Below are 20,595 nucleotides of genomic sequence, written 5' to 3'. Positions count from 1 at the left end.
AAACTCAAGCTAATTAACCTAACTACCACCTCACATCATCACCCTTTTTTTTTTGTTGTGGTAAGAACACTTAAGATTTACTCTCTTAGCAAATTTGAAGTATACAATACAATATTATTAACTACAGTCACCATGCGGTACATTAGATCACCAGAACTTATTCATCTTGTATAAAAAAACCTTTGTACTCTTTGACCAACATCTCCCAATTTCCTTCTCCCCTTGCTCCTGGCAACCAACATTCAACTCTCTGCTACTAGGAGTTTGACTTTTTTTTAGATTCTACATATAAGTGGAATCATGCAGAATTTTTCTTTCTGTGTCTAGCTTATTTCACTTAGAACAATGTTCACCCATATTGTAACATGTTACAGAATTTCCTTCTTTTTAAAGCTGAATAAAGCTGTTGTATACATATACCACATTGTCTATGTTTATTCATCTTTTGATGGACATTTAGGTTGTTTCCACATTTTGACTATTGTCACTAATGCTGCAATAAATGTGGAAAGCGAAGGTATATCTTTAAGATCCTGATTTCAATGCTTTTGGATAAATACCCAGAAGTAGGATTGCTGGATCATATGATAGTTTTATTTTTAATTTTTTCAAGAATCTCCATACTGTTTTCCATAATGGCTGTACCAATTTACATTCCCACCAAGAGTGTACAAGATTTCCAAGTTCTCCATATTTTGGCCAACATCGGTTATCTTTTGTCTTTTTGATAATAGCTATTCTAACAAGTGTGCAGTGATATCTCATTGTGGTTTTGATTTGCATATTCCTGATAATTAGTTGTGTTGAATACTTTTTCATATTCCTGTTAGCCATTCGTATCTCTTTCTTTGAGAAACATCTATTCAGTTCCTTTATCCATTTTTTAATAAGATTAAGTGTTTTGCTCTTGAGTGGAGTTCCTTATATATTTTGGATATTAACCATGTATCAGATGTTTGGATTGTAAATATTTTCTCCCATTCTGTAGTTTGTCTTTTCACTCGGTTGTTCCCTTTGCTGTGCAGAGCTTTTTAGTTTGATGTAATCTTACTTGTCTATTTTTGCTTTTCTTGAATGTGCTTTTGGGTTCATATTATTAAAAAAAAAACTGCCCAGACAAGATTCAAGAAGTTCTTTGCCTATATTTTCTTATAGTAGTTTTACAGTTTTAGGTCTCATGTTCAAATCTTTAATTTGTTTTGAGTTGATTTTTTGGTATATGGCGTGAGATAAGGGTCCAATTTAATTCTTCTGCATGTAGATATCCCATGTGAGAGGATAAATTTCTGTTTTTTTATGTCACCCAGTTTGTAGTAATTTGTTATGGCATCACTGGGAAACTAATACACCGTTCAAACTGGACTTTCATTCACACCATTCCACTGAAACTGTTCTTGTCAAGGTTATCAACGACTCCATGTTGGTAAACCCCAAAATCAATTCTTATGTGTCATCTTAAACTATTAGCAGAATATGGAAGAGTTAATCACTCACTCCTCCTTAAAATAGTTTCTTTCCTGGGTTTCCAGACCACCACACTCTCTTGGTTTTTATTCCAACTCGCTAGTCACCCTTTTTCCGTTTTCTTTTCTGGTTCCTCCTCAATATTGGAGTGCCCCAGGACTTAGTCCTTCGATTTTCTTTCTCCTTTATCTTTCACTTGCCTCCTTTATGATATCATCTAGTCTTATCTTTTGCTATCCATATGCTTATGACCCTCATATTTATATTCCAAGCTTTGACATCTTTCCTAAATTCAATTGCCTAGATTTGGATGTCCAAAAGGCTTCTACAACTTAACATGGGCAGGCTGACTCAGTCATCATGAAATCAGGTAGGAGGGCAAATGGTAGCACTATGTAGCATGTGACTAGCAATTCTTCCTCATCTCTCCAATTATACCTGTGAGTTATGTAACTAATGCTAGGAAGGGCCACAATAATACAGTTTATTACCAGGTAGAAAAGCTTGCATTTATATGATCAAGCTTAAATATAGAGTCCAGAGCACGCTGCAAAATACTATTTATGTTTCCAATACAGTTGTCTGTCAAGCCACATCAAGTCCAATTGTGATGGTCATCAGGGAAGGGAGATCTGCTCTCTGTTCTCCCTTCTTCTTTACCTCCTCCCCCATAATTCATTGGTTTCATTAATTCTCTACGCATCCCTCTAGAGTACAGATTCTCCTCCTCCTCCTTCAAGATCTCTGGTTTTTCACTGTTAGATAACTAGTTGCATCTAGTTTCTCCATCAATAGAACTTGGGTCGGAGGAGGTGCTTTTACAGGTCCTGTGCATCATAAACATTGGAGGAGAAGGGAAGAAGTGGCACCCCCATCCAGTCTCGGAGCAAAACATCTATAAGATAAAACTTTCCCTTGCTAATATTAACCAGCTCTTTGAGCAATACAACATGCTTTCATTATAAAACACTCAACAAACTAGGAACAGAAGAGAACTTTTTCAACCTGATAAAGGGCATTTATGAAAATTCCACACCTAACATCATACTCAATGGTGAAAGAGTGAGTTTTCCCCCTAAGATTAGGAACAACACAGGATGCCCATTTTTACTACTTCTATTAAACATGGTACTGGAAGTTCTAGCCAGAGTAATTAGGCAGTAAAAAGAAATAAAAGGCATCCATATTGGAAAGGGCAAAGTTAAATTATCTCTATTCATAGATGACATGATCTTATATATAGAAAATCTTAAAGAATCCACCAAAAACCTATTAGAGCTCATAAACAAATTGAGCAAAGTTGCAAGATACAAGATCAACGCTCCAAAATTAGTTGTATCTCTATATAGTAACAATGAATAATCAAAAAAGGGAATTAAGAAAACTATTCCATTTACAATAGCATAAAAAAGAATAAGAAAATTAGGAATAAATTTAACAAAACAAGGAGGTGTAAGACTTGTACACTGAAAACTACAAAATGTTGCTGAAAGAAATTAAAGAAGACCGAAATAAATGGAAACACTTTCCATGTTCATGGACTGGCTGCTTAAGGCCACAATATGTGTATTGACAAACCAAAGTCACATGAGATCAAAGTCATTAGTAAACAGAAAAAAAAATCAAGTTTACAGTGTAATACTGGGAAAAAGAGCTTATATGCAGATAACAGATCATTTGACTCCAAAAAAACAGGAAGAGTATCCTTAGTTCCCACCTTTCCAGTTCCAGCTGCACATGGCAAAACTATAATTTGGTCTTCTGTCTTCTTATATGTGGGAAATTGCTGCCTGTATCCTGTACATCATGGGTTACAAACTTGCTACCCACATTCTAAATCCAGCCCACAGACGTGGGTTTTTTTGGCTTCACAGGGTTGTTTTCTTTTTTTTTTTTTCAAAATTAGTTGTTGACATTGAATAACCTGGACAAGTAACATAAAAATCAAGATTTCTATCTTTTCTGTAAAGCTGGAACACCTGGCAACACTGAATATGCATTCATGCATGGCAATAACTGACTAGAGCTGAGCATTGCCTGCCTGCTTTGCACAGTCCCCACCGCTTCCAGCGCCATACAAAGGCTAGTTTTATTTCATCTGTCTGGCCTCTGCATGTCATTTGCATTTGCAACCTAATTTTTAACATAAAAAAGATTAGGAGGATTTCTATTCCTTTGAATAGAACTGGTTATCTTTTTTGTCCCGGTTTTAAGCAACCCGTTTGGTATGAGCCGTTAAATGGCTATAGGAACAGCAGAGGGCAAGGCTCTGCAAACAATGGGGATTATAGTCCAGACAGAATAGTAGGGACTCTGGAGAGTTCTATTGATCCTTTGTTTAATAAAAATTGCATGTATTTAAGGCATACAACATGATTATTTGTTATACATAGTGAAATGATTACTACAGTCATGCTGATTAACATATCCATCTCAGGTGTTGAGAGCACCTGAAATCTACTCTTAGCAAATTTCCAGTATACAATATAGTATTATTAACTATAGTCATCATGCTGTGCATTATTAAATCTTTAGAGCTTATTCATCCTGCATAACTGCACTCTGTATCCTTTAACCAAGACCAACCCCTTTGCCCTACCTCCTTGCCCCTGGGAGCCACCATTCTCTATGCCTTTATGAATTTAACGTTTATAGATTCAACATATAAGTGAGGTCATATAGTATTTTTCTTTCTGTCTCGCTTATTTCACTTAGCATAACATCCTCCAGGTTCATCCATGTTGTCAGGAATGGCAGAATACTTTATGTAGGACTGAATAGTATCCCATTTTATGTCTATACCACATTTTCTTTATCCATTTATCCGTCAATGGACACTTAGGTTCCCATAAATTGCTATTGTGAATAGCACTGCAATCAACATGGGAGTGCAGATATCTCTTCAAGATAGTGATTTCATTTCCTTTCAATATATACCCAGAAATGGGGTTGCCAGATCACATGATAGCTGTGTTTTTAATTTTTTGAAGAATCTCCATATTCTTTTCCTTAATAGCTGTACCAGTTTACATTCCCACCAACCAAAGCTGTAATTTCCCCATATCCTTGCCAACTCCTGTTAAAAGATTTTTTTTTATAATAGCCATCCTAACAGAAGTGAGGTGATATCTCATTTTGGTTTTGATTTGTAATTCCCTGATAATTAGTGATGTTGAGCACATTTTCATGTACCTGTTGGCGATTTGTATGTCTTCTTTGGAAAAATGTCAATTCAGGTCCTTTGTCCATTTTTTAATAAGGTTACATTGCTATTGAGTTGTATGAATTCACTATATATTTTGGATATTAACTCCTTATCAGATATATGGTTTGCAAATATTTTCTCCCATCCCTAGGTTGCCTTTTCACTTTGTTTTCTCTGCTGTGCAAAAGCTTTTTAATTTGATGTAGTCCAATTTGTTTATTTTTGCTTTTGTTACCTTAGCTTTTGAGGTCATATCCAAAAAATCAGTGCCAGGGCCAATGTCAAAAAAGAATTTTCCCTATGGTTTCTTCTGGGAGTTTTATGGTTTCAGGTCTTACATTTCAGTCTTTAACCCATTTTGAGTTGATTTTTGTGTATGGTGCAGATAAGGGCCCAATTTCATTCTTTTGAATTGGCTACCCAGTTATCCTCACACCATTTATTTAAGAGACTATCCTTTCCTCATTGTGCATTCTTGACACCTCTGTCAAAACTTAGCTGAGTGGATATGCTTGGATTTATTTCTGGGCTCTCCATTCCGTTGCTTTGGTGTCTATGTCTATTTTTAAGTCAGTACCATGCTGTTTTGATTTTTATAGCTTTGTATAATAATTTCAAATCAGGAAATGTGATGCCTCCAACTTTGTTCTTATTTCTCAAGATTGCTTTGACTATTCGGGGTGTTTCGTGGGTGCTTATGAATTTTAGAATTGCCTTTTCTATTTCTGTGGAAAATGCCATTGGAATTTTGATAGAGATTGCATTGAAACTGTATATAGCTTGGGTTGTATGGAAATTTTAATGATGTTGCTTCTTCCAATTCATGAACACAGAATATCTCTCCATTTGTTTGTGTCCTCTTCCATTTCTTTCATCAGAGACTTATAGCTTTCAGTATAGAGATTCTTCACCTACTTGGTTAGATTTATTCCTAAGTATTTAATTGCTTTTGATGCTATCATAAATGGGATTGTTTTCTTGATTTTCTTTTCAGATAGATCATTGCTGGTGTAAGGAAATACAACTGATTTTTGTGTGTTGTTTTTGTATCCTGCAACTTTACTGAATTCATTTATTAGTTCTTACAGTTCGTGTGTGTGTGTGTGTGTGTGTGTGTGTGTGTGTGTGAAGTCTTTAAGGTTTTCTACATATAAGATCATGTCACCTGAAAATAGATGATTATATTTCTTCCTTTCTGATTTGGATGCCTTTTACTCATATTTTTGGCTGGTTGTTCTTGCTAGTACTTCCAATATTATGTTGAACAGAAGTGGCGAGGATGGGCATACTTGCCTTTTACCAGATATTAGAGGAAAAGCTTTCAGTTTTTCCCCATTGACTTTGATGTTAGCAGTGGGCTTCTCATAAATGGTTTTTATTGTGTTGAGCTAAGTTCCTTCTATACCTATTTTGTTGAGTATTTTTATCATGAATGCATGTTGAACTTTGTGAAATCCTTTTTCTGCATTTATTAAGATGATCTTGTGATTTTTATCTTTCATCTTGTTAAAGTTTTGTGTCACATTGATTGATTTACAGATGTTAAACCAAACTCTCATCCCAGGGATAAATCCCACTTGGTCATGATGTATGATCTTTTTCACGTACTGTAAAATTCAGCGTTTTATCCAAGATTTTTGCAATGATATTTATCAAAGATATTGGCTTGTAGTTTTCTCTTCTTGTGGTGTCTTTGCCTGGCTTTGACATCAGGTTGATGCTGGTCTCATCAAATGAATCTGGAAGCATTCCCTCTAGTTCTATTTTTTGGAAGAGTTTAAGAAGTATTGGTATTAATTCTTCTTTAAATGTTTGGTAGAATTAAGCCGTGAAGCCATCTGGTTCTGGACTTTCTTGTTTGGGTGGTTTTTGATTACTACTCAGTTTCTTTATTTGTCATAGGTCTGTTCAGGCTTTCTATTTCTTCTTGATTCAATCTTAGTAGGTTGTAGGCTTCCAGGAATTTATCAATTTCTTCTAGGTTATCCAATTTGTTGTCACATAATTGTTCATAACAGTCCTTTACAATCCTTTTTATTTCTGATGCAACCATTGTAATGTCTCCTCTTTCATTGCTGATTTTATTTATTTGAGTCTTCTCTCTCTCTTTTTTTTTTTTTTTAGTTAGTCTGGCTAAGACTGCCAATTTTAGCCTTTCAAAAGATCAACTCAATTTTTCTGACTTTTTTTTTTATTGTTTTTCAGTTCTCTATTTGCCAAGATTTGTTTTGCTACCTAACGTGATCTATCCTGGAGAATGTTCTGTGTGCACTTGAAAAAAAAACATGTTTTCTTTTGCTGTTCAGTAGAAAGCTCTGTATAAGTTTGTTAGATCCATATGGTCTATAGTGTTGTTCAAGTCTACTGTTTCTTTATTGATTTTCTGTCTCAATGTACCATCCATTATTGAAAGTGGGGTGCTGAAGTCTCTTACTATTGTATTGCTGTCAATTCCTCCTTTCAGATTTGTCAGTATTTACTTTATATACCTATGGGCTTGGTGGTGGGTAAATATGTATTTGCAATTGTTGTATCTTCTGTTGAAATGACACCTTTACTATTATGTAATGATCTTCTTTGTCTCTAGAGACACTTTTTCACTTAAAGTCTACTTTGTCTGATATAAATGTAGCCACTCCAGCTTTCTTTTGGTTACCATTCACATGAAATTTCTTTTTCCATCCCTTTACTTTCAGCCTACATGTGTCTTTGAATCTAAAATGAGTTGCCAGTAAACAGCTTATAGTTAGATCTTAGGATTTTTATCAATTCAGTGACTCTGTAACTTGTATTGGGGAGTTTACTCCATTTACACTTAAAGTAATTATTGATAGGGAAGGACTTAACTATTGCCATTTTTTTTTCATTGTGGTAACATTGGTTTATAACATTGTATAAATTTTGGGTGTACACCATTATATTTCAATTTCTGTATCGATTACATCATGTTTACTACCCAAATATTAATTACAACACATCACCATACAAATATGCCTAATCACCTCTTTCACACTCTTCCCTCCCTACTTCTCCTCTGGTAACAACCAATCCAATCTCTGTCTCTATGTGTGTGTTTGTTTGTTGTTTTTATCTTCTATTTATGAGTGAGCTCATATGGTATTTGACTTTCTTCCTCTGACTTATTTCACTTATCGTTATACCCTCAATGTCTATCCATGTTGTCACAAATGGCCAGATTTCATCCTTTTTTATCCCTGAGTAGTATTCCATTGTGTATACATACCACATCTTCCTTATTCATTCATCCCTTGATGGGCACCTAGGTTGCTTCCAAGTCTTGGCTATAGTAAATAATGCTACAATGAACATAAGGGTGCATATATCTTTACACATTCATGTTTTTTGGATAAATGCCCAGCAGTGGAATAGCTGGATCATATGGTAGTTCTATTCTTGATTTTTTGAGAATCTCCATACTGTTTTCCTTAGTGGCTGCACGAGTTTGCACTCCCACCAACAGTGTATGAGAGTTCCCTTTTCTCCACATCCTCTCCAACACTTATTCTTGTCTTGTTAATTATAGCCATTCTGACAGGCATGAGATGATATCTCATTTTAGTTTTGATTTGCATTTCCCTGATAGTTGGTGATGTTGAACATCTTTTCACGTGCCTATTGGCCATCTGAATATATTCTTTCAAGAAATGTCTGTTGAGATCTTTTGCCCATTTTTTAATTGGGTGGTTGGTTTTTTTGTTGTTGAGATGGATGAGTTCTTTATATATGTTTGATAGTAACTCCTTGTCAGATATATGGTTTGCAAATATCTTCTCCCAATTGTTAGGTTGTCTTTTAGTTTTGTTGATGGTTTCCTTTGCTGTGCAGAAGCTTCTTAGTTTGATGTCATCCTATTTGTTTATTTTTTCTATTATTTCCCTTGCCTGGTCAGACATGGTACTTGAAAATATGTAGCTAAGACCAATATTGAAGAGTGTGCTGCCTATGTTTTCTTCTACTAGTTTCATGTCTTACATTCAAGTCTTTAATCCATTCTGCATTTTGTGTATGATTTAAGATAATTGTCTACTTTCATTCTTTTGCATGTGGCTATCCAGTTGTTGCAATACCATTTATTGAAAAGATTTTTGTTTCTCCATTGAAGGTTTTTGTCTCCCTTGTTGAAAATTAGCTATGCATAGATGTGTGGGTTTATTTCTGGGTTCTTGATTCTGTTCTATTGTTCTATGTGTCTATTTTTGTGCCAGTACCATGCTGTTTTGATTCCTATAGCTTTGTAGTATATATTGAAATCAGGGAGTCTGATACACCCAGCTTTGTTCTTTTTTCTCAGAGTTCCTTGGGCTATGCAGGGTCTTCGTTGCTCCATATAAGTTTTAGGATGCTTTGTTCTATTTCTGTGAAAAATGTCACTGGAACTTTGATAAGGATTACATCGAATCTGTAGATTGCTTTAGGGAATTTGGATATTTTAACTATGTTAATTCTTCCAATCCAAGAGCAGGGACTAGCTTTACATTTCTTTGTATCTTCTATTTCTTTCAACAATGTTTTATAGTTTTCAATACACAGGTCTTTTACCTGTTTGGTTAAATTTATTCCTAGGTATTTTATTCTTTTTGTTGCAATTGTAAATGGGATTGTATTCTTAATTTCTCTTTCAGCTACTTCTTTCTTAGTGTATAGAAATGCAACTGATTTTTGTATGTTGATTTTGTATCCTTCAAATTTACTGTATTCATTTAGTATTTCTAAAAGTTTTTTGGCAGACTCTTTAGGGTTTTTTATATGTAAAATCACGTCATCTGCAAATAGTGAGTTTCACTTCTTTCTTTCCAATTTGGATCCTTTTTATTTCTTTTTCTTACCTGTTGGCTCTGGCAAGGACTTCCAATACTATGTTAAGTAAGAGTGGCAAAAGTGGGCATCTTGTCTGGGTCCTGTTCTGAGAGGATAGCTTTCAGTTTTTCCCCATTGAGGATGATATTAGCTGAGGGTTTGTCACATATGGCCATTATTATGTTGAGGCACTTTCCTTCTATACCCATTTTATTCAGGGTTTTTATCATGAATGGATACTGTATCCTGTCAAATGTTTTCTCTGCATCTATTTAGATGATCATGTGATTTTTATTTTTCATTTTGTTAAAGTGATATATCATGTTGATTGATTTACAGATGTTAAACCATCCCTGCATCCCTGGAATAAATCCCACTTGATCATGGTGTATGATCTTCTTAATGTGTTGTTGTATTTGATTTGCTACTATTTTGTTGAGGATCTTTGCATCAGTGTTCATCAGTGATATTGGACTGTAATTTTCTTTTTTTGTGTTTTCCTTGTCTAGTTTTAGTATCAGGGTAATGTTGGCTTAGTTAAATTAGTTAGGAGGCTTCCCTTCCTCTTCAGTTTTTGGAAGAGTTTGAGAAGGATTTATACTAAGTATTCTTTAAATGTTTTGTAGAATTCACCAGGGAAGCCATCTCTTTCTACACGTTTATTTTGGGGGAGGTTTTTGATTACTGTTTCAATCTCTCTACTGGTGATTGGTTTATTCAAATTCTCTATTTCTTCTTGATTCAGTTTTGGAAGGCTGTATGATTCTAAGAATTTATGCATTTCTTCTAGATTATCCAATTTGTTCGTGTATATCTTTCCATAGTATCCTCTTTTAATCTCTTGTATTTCTTTGATGTTGGTTGTAATTTTTCCTCTTTCATTTCTGATTTTACTTATTTGAGCCTTCTCTCTCTTTTTTGGTGAGTCTAGCTAAAGGCTTGTCAATTTTTTTTATCTTTTCAAGGAATCATCTGTTAGTTTCATTGATTTTTTCTGTTGCTTTTTAGTCTCCATTTCATTTATTTCTCCTCTAATTGTTATTATTTCCCTCCTTCTACTGATTTGGGGCTTTGTTTGTTCTTCTTTTTCCAGTTACTTTAGAAGCCCTGTTAGATTGTTTATTTGAGACTTTTCTTGTTTGTTGAAGTAGGCCTGTGCTGCTATAAACTTCTATCTTAGAACTGCGTTTTCCATACCCAATAAATTTTGGCATGTATTTTCATTTGCATTTGTCTTCAGGTATTTTTTTTATTTCTTCTTTGACCCAATTATTTTCCAGTAGAATTTTGTTTATTCTCCCCATATTTGTGGCTTTTCAAATTTTCTTCTTGTAGTTGATTTCTATTTTCATACTGTTGTGGTAAGAAAAGATATTTGGTATTGTTTCAATCTTCTTAAATTTATTGAGACTTGTTTTGGGCCTAATATGTGATCCACCCTGGAGAATGTTCCATGTACATTTGAAAAGAATGTGTATTCTGTGGGTTTTGGATGGCATGTTCTGTATATATTTACTAAGTCTAACTTGTCTAATGTGTCATTTAAGGCCAATGTTTCCTTAGTGATTTCTGTTTGGATGATTTATCCATTGGTGTAAATGGAGTGTTAAAGCCCCCTACTATTATCTTGTTACTATTTCTCCTTTTATGTCTGTTAATAATTGCTTCACAATATTTAGTTGCTCCTATGTTGGGTGCATAGATATTTACAAGTGTTATATCCTCTTGTTGGATTATTCCCTTTACCATTATGTAGTGTCCTTCTTTGTCTCTTGTTACAGTCTTTGTTTTAAAGACAATTATGTCTGAAATAAGTATTGCCACCCCAGCTTTCTTTTCATTGCCATTTGCATGGAGCATCATTTTCCATCCCTTCACTTTCAATTTGTGAGTGTCTTTATGTCTGAAGTGTGTCTCTTGTATACAGCATATATGTGGGTCCTGTTTTTTCATCCACTCAGCCACCCTATGCCTTTCGACTAGAGCATTTAGTCCATTGACATTTACAGTAGCTATTGATAAGAACGTACTTATTGCCATTTTGTTCCTTTTTTTCTGCATGTTTTAGTAGCTCTTCTCTGTTCCTTTCTTCTTCTCTTGCTCTCTTAGTTTGTGGTTTAATGGCTTTTTTAGAATTATGCTTTGGTTCCTTTCTCTTAATTTTTTTGTATTTATTATAGGTTTCCAATTTGTGATTACCATGAGGTTCATATATAGTAACCTGCATATACAGCAATCTATATTGAGTTGATGGTTTCTTTAGTTTGACTTCTTGCTAGAAGCTCTACTCTTTTACTCCCCTCCTCCTACATTTTATGTTTTGATATCATATCTAACCTCTTTTTTGTGCATTTGTATCTGTTACCTTCTTATCACAAAAAAAGGTAATTTTAATACTTTTGTCTTTTGCTTTCATATTATCTTCATAGGTGGTTGATCTGCTACCTTTATTTATATTTGCCTTTATCAGGGATTTCATTGTCCTTTTTTTTTTGATATTTTTCTTATTCCTATTTGTGGTCTTCTCTTTCCCACTTAAATAAGTCCCTTTAGCATTTCCTGTAAAACTTGTTTCTTGGTGATAAAATCCTTTAACTTTTGCCTGTCTGGGAAACTCTTTACCTGTCCTTCCATTCTGAATGATAAGCTTGCAGGGTAGATTATTCTTGGCTGTAGGTTTTTCCTTTTAGAATTTCAAATAAATGTATTTGTGCCACTCCCTTCTAGTCTGTAAAGTTTATGCTGAGAAGTCAGTGATACCCTTATGTGATTTCCTTTGTACATAACTTGTGGCCTTTCTTTTGTGGCTTTTAGGATTCTCTCTTTATCTTTAATTCTTGACATTTTAATTATTATGTGTCTTGGTGTGGGCTTCTTTGGGTTTATCTTGTTTGGTGTTCTCTGTGCTTCCTGAACCTGGATGTCTGTTTCCTTTTTTATGTTAGGAAAGATTTCAGCTATTATTTCTTCAAATAGATTCTCTATCCCTTTGTTTCTCTCTTCTCCTTCTGGGACACCTATAACATGGATGTTAGTGGGCTTGATGTTGTTCCAGATGTCCCTTAGACTGTCCTCATACTTTTTAACTCTTTTCCCTTTTATCTGTTCAGCTTGGGTGATTTCCTCTATTCTTTTTTTCCAGCTTGCTGATTCATTCTTCTGTATCATCTACTCTGCTATTGAGTCCTTCTAGTGAATTTTTCATTTCTAGTATTGTATTCTTTGTTTCTGATTGATTCTTTTTTATATTTTCCAGTTCTTTTTTGAAGGTCTCACTGAGTTCATCCATTAGTCTCCCAAGATCAGTGAGCATCCTTATGACTATTTGTTTGAACTCTTTCTAAGGTAAATTCTTTATTTCTGTTTTGTTTATCTCTTTTGGGGGTGTCCTGTTCTCTATTTGAATGTATTCCTTTGTCTCCTCATTTTACCTCTTTCTCTATGCTTATATCTAAGTATTAGGTAGGTCAGCTACGTCACTCAAGCTTGGAGAGGTGGCCTCATGTAAGAGATGCCTTATGAGGTCCAGCTGTGTGCTTCCCTCTGGTGACTAATTCCAAATGTTCTAGTAGTTTCTCCCGTGTGGGCTACATGTGTCCTTCTGTTGTGGCAGGTTTGCTTTTGCTGCAGGTGCCTTGGGAGTCTAGGCTGTCCCCTTGCCAGCTGGTTGTAATGCTTAGCTGTGTGTGTCTGCTATGATCTTTTCAGTCACTTTGGCGGGCATGGTGAGCCCCAACACAGTTGGCTGCAAGGGAATAGCACATTCCTGTTGTCATTTTTCTTTTTCTTTTCTTTTTTTTTTGAGGAAGATTAGCCCTGAGCTAACTGCTGCCAATCCTCCTCTTTTTGCTGAGGAAGGCTGACCCTGAGCTAACATACATACCCATTTTCCTCTACTTTCTATGTGGGACACCTACCACAGCATGGCTTGCCAAGCGGTGCTATGTCTGCACTGGGGTTCTGAACTGGCGAACCCTGGGCCGCTGAAGTAGAACATGTGCACTTCACCACTGTGCCACCAGGCCAGCCCCTGTCATTTGTCTTTTGAGTAGGCTCCCAGCATGGCTGGTTGCTAGGTTTAGGGTCTAACAATTGCCGTAGGCCTCAGGCCTCCAAGGTTGTTGTCAGCTCTCTCAAGGCTGCATCTGAGTGGAGCGGGCCCCAGGCATGGGAACATTCAATTGTTTCAGGCTTTGGAAGGTGAGTCCTATCTCCTATGTGGCTGTTTGAGAAGCACAAGTCTGCTGCAGCTGTCAGGCCCCACTGCACGCAGAGCCACACACTGTCAACAACATCTTGCCCCATGTGTGTACCTCGACCCACAGAAGTAGACTCAGTCACCCCACTGCAGAGGTCCCACACACTCCACTAATGCAAGCCCAGCCCTCATGCATGCCCTGCATTACAGAGGCAGATGTACTCACCCAGCTGTAGAAGTTCCAGTAACCTCACCTTTGTGGGCCCACAAGTTGCCCAAGGGCTTACTGTTGGGTGGGGCCAGTCCCTAAGTTGGTCTGCCTGCCCTGGTTGAACTGGATTAAATTGGTGCTCTAGTGGGTTTGGCAGACCCCTGGGCTAACAGGTCAGGGGAAGAGCCCCAATGGCATCTGCCAGCATCTTTGTCAGCACACCTGCACTAGGTCACAATAATGGCTGCTGCCAATGTTTCATTCCCTAGGGAAGTCTCATCTCTCACTAAGATGCATGCAGACCATATTAGGTGAGTATCTTTTCACCAAAGACTGTGCACCTTTCTTTCAGGTAATTTTAGGTTGCTTTCTGAAATGAGTGAATTTGTGTGTTGGCCCTTTAAAAACAGGCTTTTATCTCCTTTATGTCTGAGAGCTTTTCTGGAAGTAGTTAATAGCCAGAAAAGTCAAGTATTATGACACTTGTCTCCCTTGTGCTGAGACCAAAAGCTGCTTATTGTGGTAACGCTCCCCTGCCTCAGATTGCCTACTCCTCCAGGGATGGCTTCATACCTTATTGTTGCTCCCAGCTGGCCATGAATCATCATTGTTCAAAGGTGGCTTTTTTCTCTCCAGAAAGGAATTTGTGCTTCTTCCACCTCAGTCATCACTGTCCCTTGTTGTCAGGGTTCTTTATATCCAATTTTCAGTTCTCTCTTAGGGGTAATTATTCCAAGAGTAGCTGTAAATTCATTGTGTCTATGGGAGGAGATGAATTCAGAGTCTGCCTAAGTTGCCATCTTGACACTTTCTCTCACTATTGCCATTTCTTAAGTGTTTTCTATTTGTCCCTCTTTTTCTCTCTTGCTGTCTTCCTCTGTGTTTTTTTCTTTTTTAACCAATAGATTTTGATTCCTTTCTATTTTTTCTTTTGTGAACTTGTACAGGTATTGTCTGTGTGGTTACCAGGAGGCTTTCATAAAATATCTTATAGCAGTGTATTTAAGCTATTAACAACTTAACTTCACTGGGATAAAAAGTTCTTACTATCCTTACAGTGGTTCCTAATACCTTTTAGAACAAATATAAATTCTTATTTGGAGGCATCAAGGACTTCTTCCCCAATCCTCTTTATCTTAATACCTTCACTTGTTGCCACAACATACCTTATGCTCTCTTCCTGACTTGAGTAGATTATTGTTCTCTGCAGTTCTTTGACATGACTCCATAACCTCTTTGATGAAACATGCTCCTTACACATAAATTCCTTCTATATGAAGCTTTCCAGCTCTGTGTTCTAGTCTAAATTCTGTCACATGCAAACTGAGAGTCATTGGATAAGTGACTCCCCTTCTTTGGTCCAGAGTGTCTTTACCCATAAAATTAAAAAAATTAGATATTTGATGATATCTAAGATTTCTAACAGCTCTTGAATATTATATTTATATGATAGTCTTGCTTGGTTTCAGTCTCTCCAACCACCTTGATAGAGTCTTATCTTCATCCTTCTTCCTATGTGGATCATTTACCATGTATATATATTTCTTCATATGATTGCTACTGTCACATATATATATTTCTGTCTGCTTTTTTTCTATTGTCTATTTTACTTTAGTTTTTTAAAGATATTAGTGGTTTTGATCATCCAAAACATTAGATAACTGCAGATATTATTTATTGGGTTTTGGAGTTAATGCATTCATTTTCCAAAAATTGTCCATTCTTAATTTCTAGGATATAAACAATTCATTAGATTTTATTACTATATTGCTCTAGATTACAGAATTAGAACCTATAGATGAAAGTTACAAAAAGGTATATTTTTAGTCAAACAGAAGTAAAACTTTTGATAATTAAATATACGGAACGAGTTGCTTTATGAGTGGGTAAGTTTTCCATCACTGGAATTAAGCAAAGACTAAGTGACTACTTAATAGATGGTGGTGTAAAGGTAATTCAGACATACTGAACAGAGTAATCAACAAGGACTCAAGTACTCTAAGTTCCCTTCAAATGGACATTCTGGAAGTCTGCTTCCTTAGGATAATACTAAAACGAGCTTACCTTTCCTGAAACACCTATCAACTAATGGAGAAGAGAGGCTCTCCAGAGGCATGTTGCACAGAATTGGAAAAAACTAAAGTGTGTAAAAATTGAGCATGAATGTTGATAATAGATAGTCAATAATCATGGAATGATCATCATGACAGTACATTGAGGTATCTTGGTATTCTGTCTTTGGAGTACCTGCTGGAAATTATTCATAGAAGCAAGACTTCCTTAGAGTGAGTCACTTGGGACATTTAAGTAACTATATTTTATTGACTATAGCCCAAGAGAGATATGTATTATACAAAAATCTTCTCCATAACATGTAATAATATATTGAGATTTTCCTTATATTCTAATACCTTATATGATTGATGCACTTTGTTACTTTCAAAAATTAATACCATGCATTATCTACAGTCATCAATAATATATGTTGACCAACTAATAATATATTCAGGTAAGTTTTCAATGTGAACTGATTTTGAAGGTACCATCCAGCTGATAAAAACAAATAAAACTCTTAAGATTAGGCAGGAAAAATGTATAGATATTATAGATTTGGGGGGACACTATGTATTCTTCATTTTTAGTATTAATAGTGAGTGTGAGGTGACCCACAAGAACTAGAGATAAGGAAAATAAGCAAATAAGATAGTCCTCCAAAATGTAATTCAGTAAAACCCAGTAATATTGTGTGAATAACCACCTTGGAATATAAATAGGGGATTATGTCTAAATGGATGATTCAGAAAAGTTTGGAGACACCAAAAACTCCAATCAAAATGACCCAAGGAGGCAAGGCAGGAATGTAATTTTAATTAACTTAAATGGAAACATAATCAACTGAATTTTATCTTGTTTGGAAACTTAATGAACTGTGTAGTACTCTATTTCAAAAGAGACTGGGTGAACAGAAGACTCAGCTGAATTGGAGAAGCCCAGAAAGCAAGATGTGGGCAGTACCTACCCAGATATTGTCCAGGAAAGAGAGTTTTCTATGGCACTCCTCTTGCTGTGATTCCATACTCATCCAAAAAATTTTCAATCTGAAAATCTGTGTTGACTACAGGGAGAGACTACCTATATCTGAGGAAACAAGCATTCTAGCCTTCTTGATAGCTTTATTTCTCAGAATAAATAGACATTCTGTTTCATACATCTATCTTTGCTGCCTCAGTTAGTGTTAATCCGAGCTTCCTCCCCATTTCTCTCCCCAAAAAGAAACAACTACTCTTGATGTGCTAAGAAAATCGAATTTCTGATGGTCAGACTCTGGACCATAGTGAATTTATCAAGATAAATACTAAGTTGTGAGGTCTGTCAACACTCAAGCAAGACTTATGTTAGTATATTGCAGAAGGAGGCTGGAGCAACTAAATATAAGTGTGGTCCTTATTTATAGTCCTTTCACTGAATATTTTCCAACTATTCTAAAAAATAAGCTTACTTAGACTCCTCAATATAGAAAATGGCATTTTACTAAATGAGTTGCTGAAGTTAGCCACTGATTCCATTGTTAGTGCTTTCTGAAGTTTCATTTAGAATTGAGGAATAGAAAGGGTGACTTTTCTTAAAAAAAAAAAAGTCAGATTTATTTTGAAAAAAGAAATTTGAGGAAAAGGAAATTAACCTACTTAGAAACTTTAAGAATCATCCATATTTTGTTCATCTCTTCTAACAGCTGATACTTAATACGAGAGGAGAGATAGAAAAAAATTACTGCCCAAGAGAGCAACTAACAGCATTACCTGTTAGCTTGACAACCAACAAGACCAAGAAATTCATCAGCCATATTTTCTCAGAGTGGTACTTTCAAATTGTCAGGTCCCAAAAAAAGGTCCTGAAGTTTACTGATAGTTGAAGCAATAAACGTTTTCTGCAAAGACTCTGGTGGTGAAAGTGCTATTTTATAGCCTTTCTATTGCAGGTCTTTGTACATGTAATACAATAATATCTCACCTGTTTGGAACTGAGACCTGTAGCAAACAAAATTATCCATTATAGAACTGAGAAGCAGAGGACACAAATAAATTGCTTCATTCAGAGAAAATATTCCATGTACTAAAAATCATGTATTTTACTCAAAGGAAAACTCTCCAGTCCTCTATTCATAGCCCGTGTCTATACAATTCCAACAACCTTGGTTATATGCTTTACAAATTAAAGTCTACATATTAAAATGAATGAAAAAAATGTTAATCCAGGAAGTCACACTCTGCAAGAAGTGAAAGATGACAGCACAGAAGGAGACAGAATATAAAAGTGGCAGATGTAACCACCATTTCTCTCCACAAAAAGAAAAAAAAATGCTCTTGTCTTAAGCCACTTGTTACTGGAGTAAATGTCAATGCAAATTTAATGAAGTCCAGAGGATTGCACTACATTTCAGCATAATTCAAGCTTGATGCTGATAATGATGGTCCTCAGTTATTAATAAAAGGTAGACCAAATAAAAGGGGACATTTATTCTCTTTAAGGTGATGGAAAAGATCACCTTCAGCTGGTGATGAAAAAGATGGAAATAATATGTGGATCACATATTTTTAAAAAGATTTGCTAAAAATATTTTTTAAAAAAATTTTGGAAAGAATATGCTTAACATCTACAGTAAATTCAGGTATCCAAAATGCTTCATTTTCAGAGAATTTCCAAATGGCTCGGATTTTACTGCAATTGTACCTAAGCCTACTAGCAACCTAAGACTTCTGGATAAGAGGCTTTGAATTAAAGTAAAATATCATATCATATCTACCTGTAGACCCAAATATAATTCTGGAAGTTAGATGTTCTATATGAGAGGTTTTCAAATGAGAGCTCCATAAATCTCTTCAGAAATAAGATGGTAGGAGGCCTCTGTGTTATTTTCTGATTTATTTATTAAGCTTTGAAGTAAGAGAGCATTTAAAGAAAAAGCTTTAATGCATTTTAAAAGCTTTATTGAGGTATACATGACAAAATATAAACCGCACAACTTTATTTTATTTTTTTGCTGAGGGAGATTCGCCCTGAGCTAACATCTGCTGCCAATCTTCCTCTTTTTTGCTGAGGAAGACTGGCCATGAGCTAACATCAGTGCCCATCTTTCCCTCCTTTATATGTGGGACGCCTGCCACAGCATGGCTTGCCAAGCAGTGCATAGGTCCACACCCCGGATCCGAACTGGCGAACCCTGGGCCGCTGAAGCAGAATGTGTGAACTTAACTGCCGCGCCACTGGGCCAGCCCCTAAAGTGCACATTTTTAAGTGTACAATGTGATAAGTTCTGCTGTCTGTACATTCATGAAACCAATAAGCAAAACAGTGAGCACATCCATCACCCTTAACACTCTACTTATAGCCCTAATAAGCCCTCCCTCCCACCCCCCTCAAGAAACCACTGACTTTCCTTCCGTCACCATAGATTAGTTTGAATTCTTTAGAATTTTAAATAAATGGAATCATAAACTTGTACTCTTAGTTTTCTTGCTTCTTGCACTTCACAAAATTATTTTGAGATTAATTCATATTATGGTATAAATAGTATATTATAGTGTGTGTATATATATATATATTTATAGTATAGTACCAGTAGTTCATTCCTTTTGTTAAGGGGAGCAGTATTTCATTTTGTGACTATACCACAATTTGTTTATCCATTCACCTTTTGATAGGCATTTGGGTTGTTTCCAGTTTGAGGCTATTACAAATAAAGCGCCTGTGAACATTTGAGTATAAGTCTGTATGTAGACATGTTCTTTCCACTTGGATAAACGTTTAGGAGTAGAATGACTAGATTATGATAGATGTATGCTTAACTTTTCAAGAAACTGCCAAACTGTTTTCCAAAGTGGTTGTGGCATTTTACAGTCGCACCAGCAACGTGTGAAAGTCCCAGTTGATCCACATCCTCACCAAATTTTTGTACGGTCAGACTTTTTAATTTTAGCCATTCTAATAGATGTGTGATGGTATCACATTGTGATTTTGATTTACATTTCCCTAAAGACTAATGATGTTGAGCATATTTTTATGCGTTTATTGGCCAGCTGTATTGGTAAGTATCTGTTCAAATATTTTGCTCGCTTTTTATTGGGATGTGTCTTTCCTTACTAGGTTTTCTGAGTTGTTTATAAACTATGAATGAAAACCCTTTATCAGATGTACTCTGGGCAAAGATTTTCTCTTGTTTGTGGCTAGTCTTTTCAATCTCTTAACCATGTCTTTTGAAGAGAAGATTACATTTTGATGAAGTAAATTTTATTAATTTTATTTTTGCTTTGGTGTCATGAACAAAAAATCTTTGCCTAACCCAAGGTCAGAAATATTTTTTCCCATGTATTCTAAATTTTTATAGTTTTGGGTTATACACTAAGGACTAGACTCTATTTTGAATTAATTTGGTGTGAGATATGGATTGAAGTTTTGGGGGGTTGCATATGGATATCCAATTATTCCAGCACTATTTGTTGAAAAGACTATCCTTTCACCACTGAATTGCCTTTGCACAATCTCAATCCTCCTCACTGTGGTATGCCTAGATCCTCTCTCAACACAGTAAACTGGGGAAATCATAGGGCTAACCTCATTTGTTTCCCAGACCTCTGGAATTACTGTCATTCATTATCTGGTGTTCATTATCTCAAAAACTATTATTTCATTTATTTTGTG

This window comes from Equus przewalskii, chromosome X, assembly GCF_037783145.1.
Source record: "Equus przewalskii isolate Varuska chromosome X, EquPr2, whole genome shotgun sequence".
Lineage (NCBI taxonomy): Eukaryota > Metazoa > Chordata > Mammalia > Perissodactyla > Equidae > Equus > Equus przewalskii.
This window is presented reverse-complemented; position numbering follows the sequence as displayed.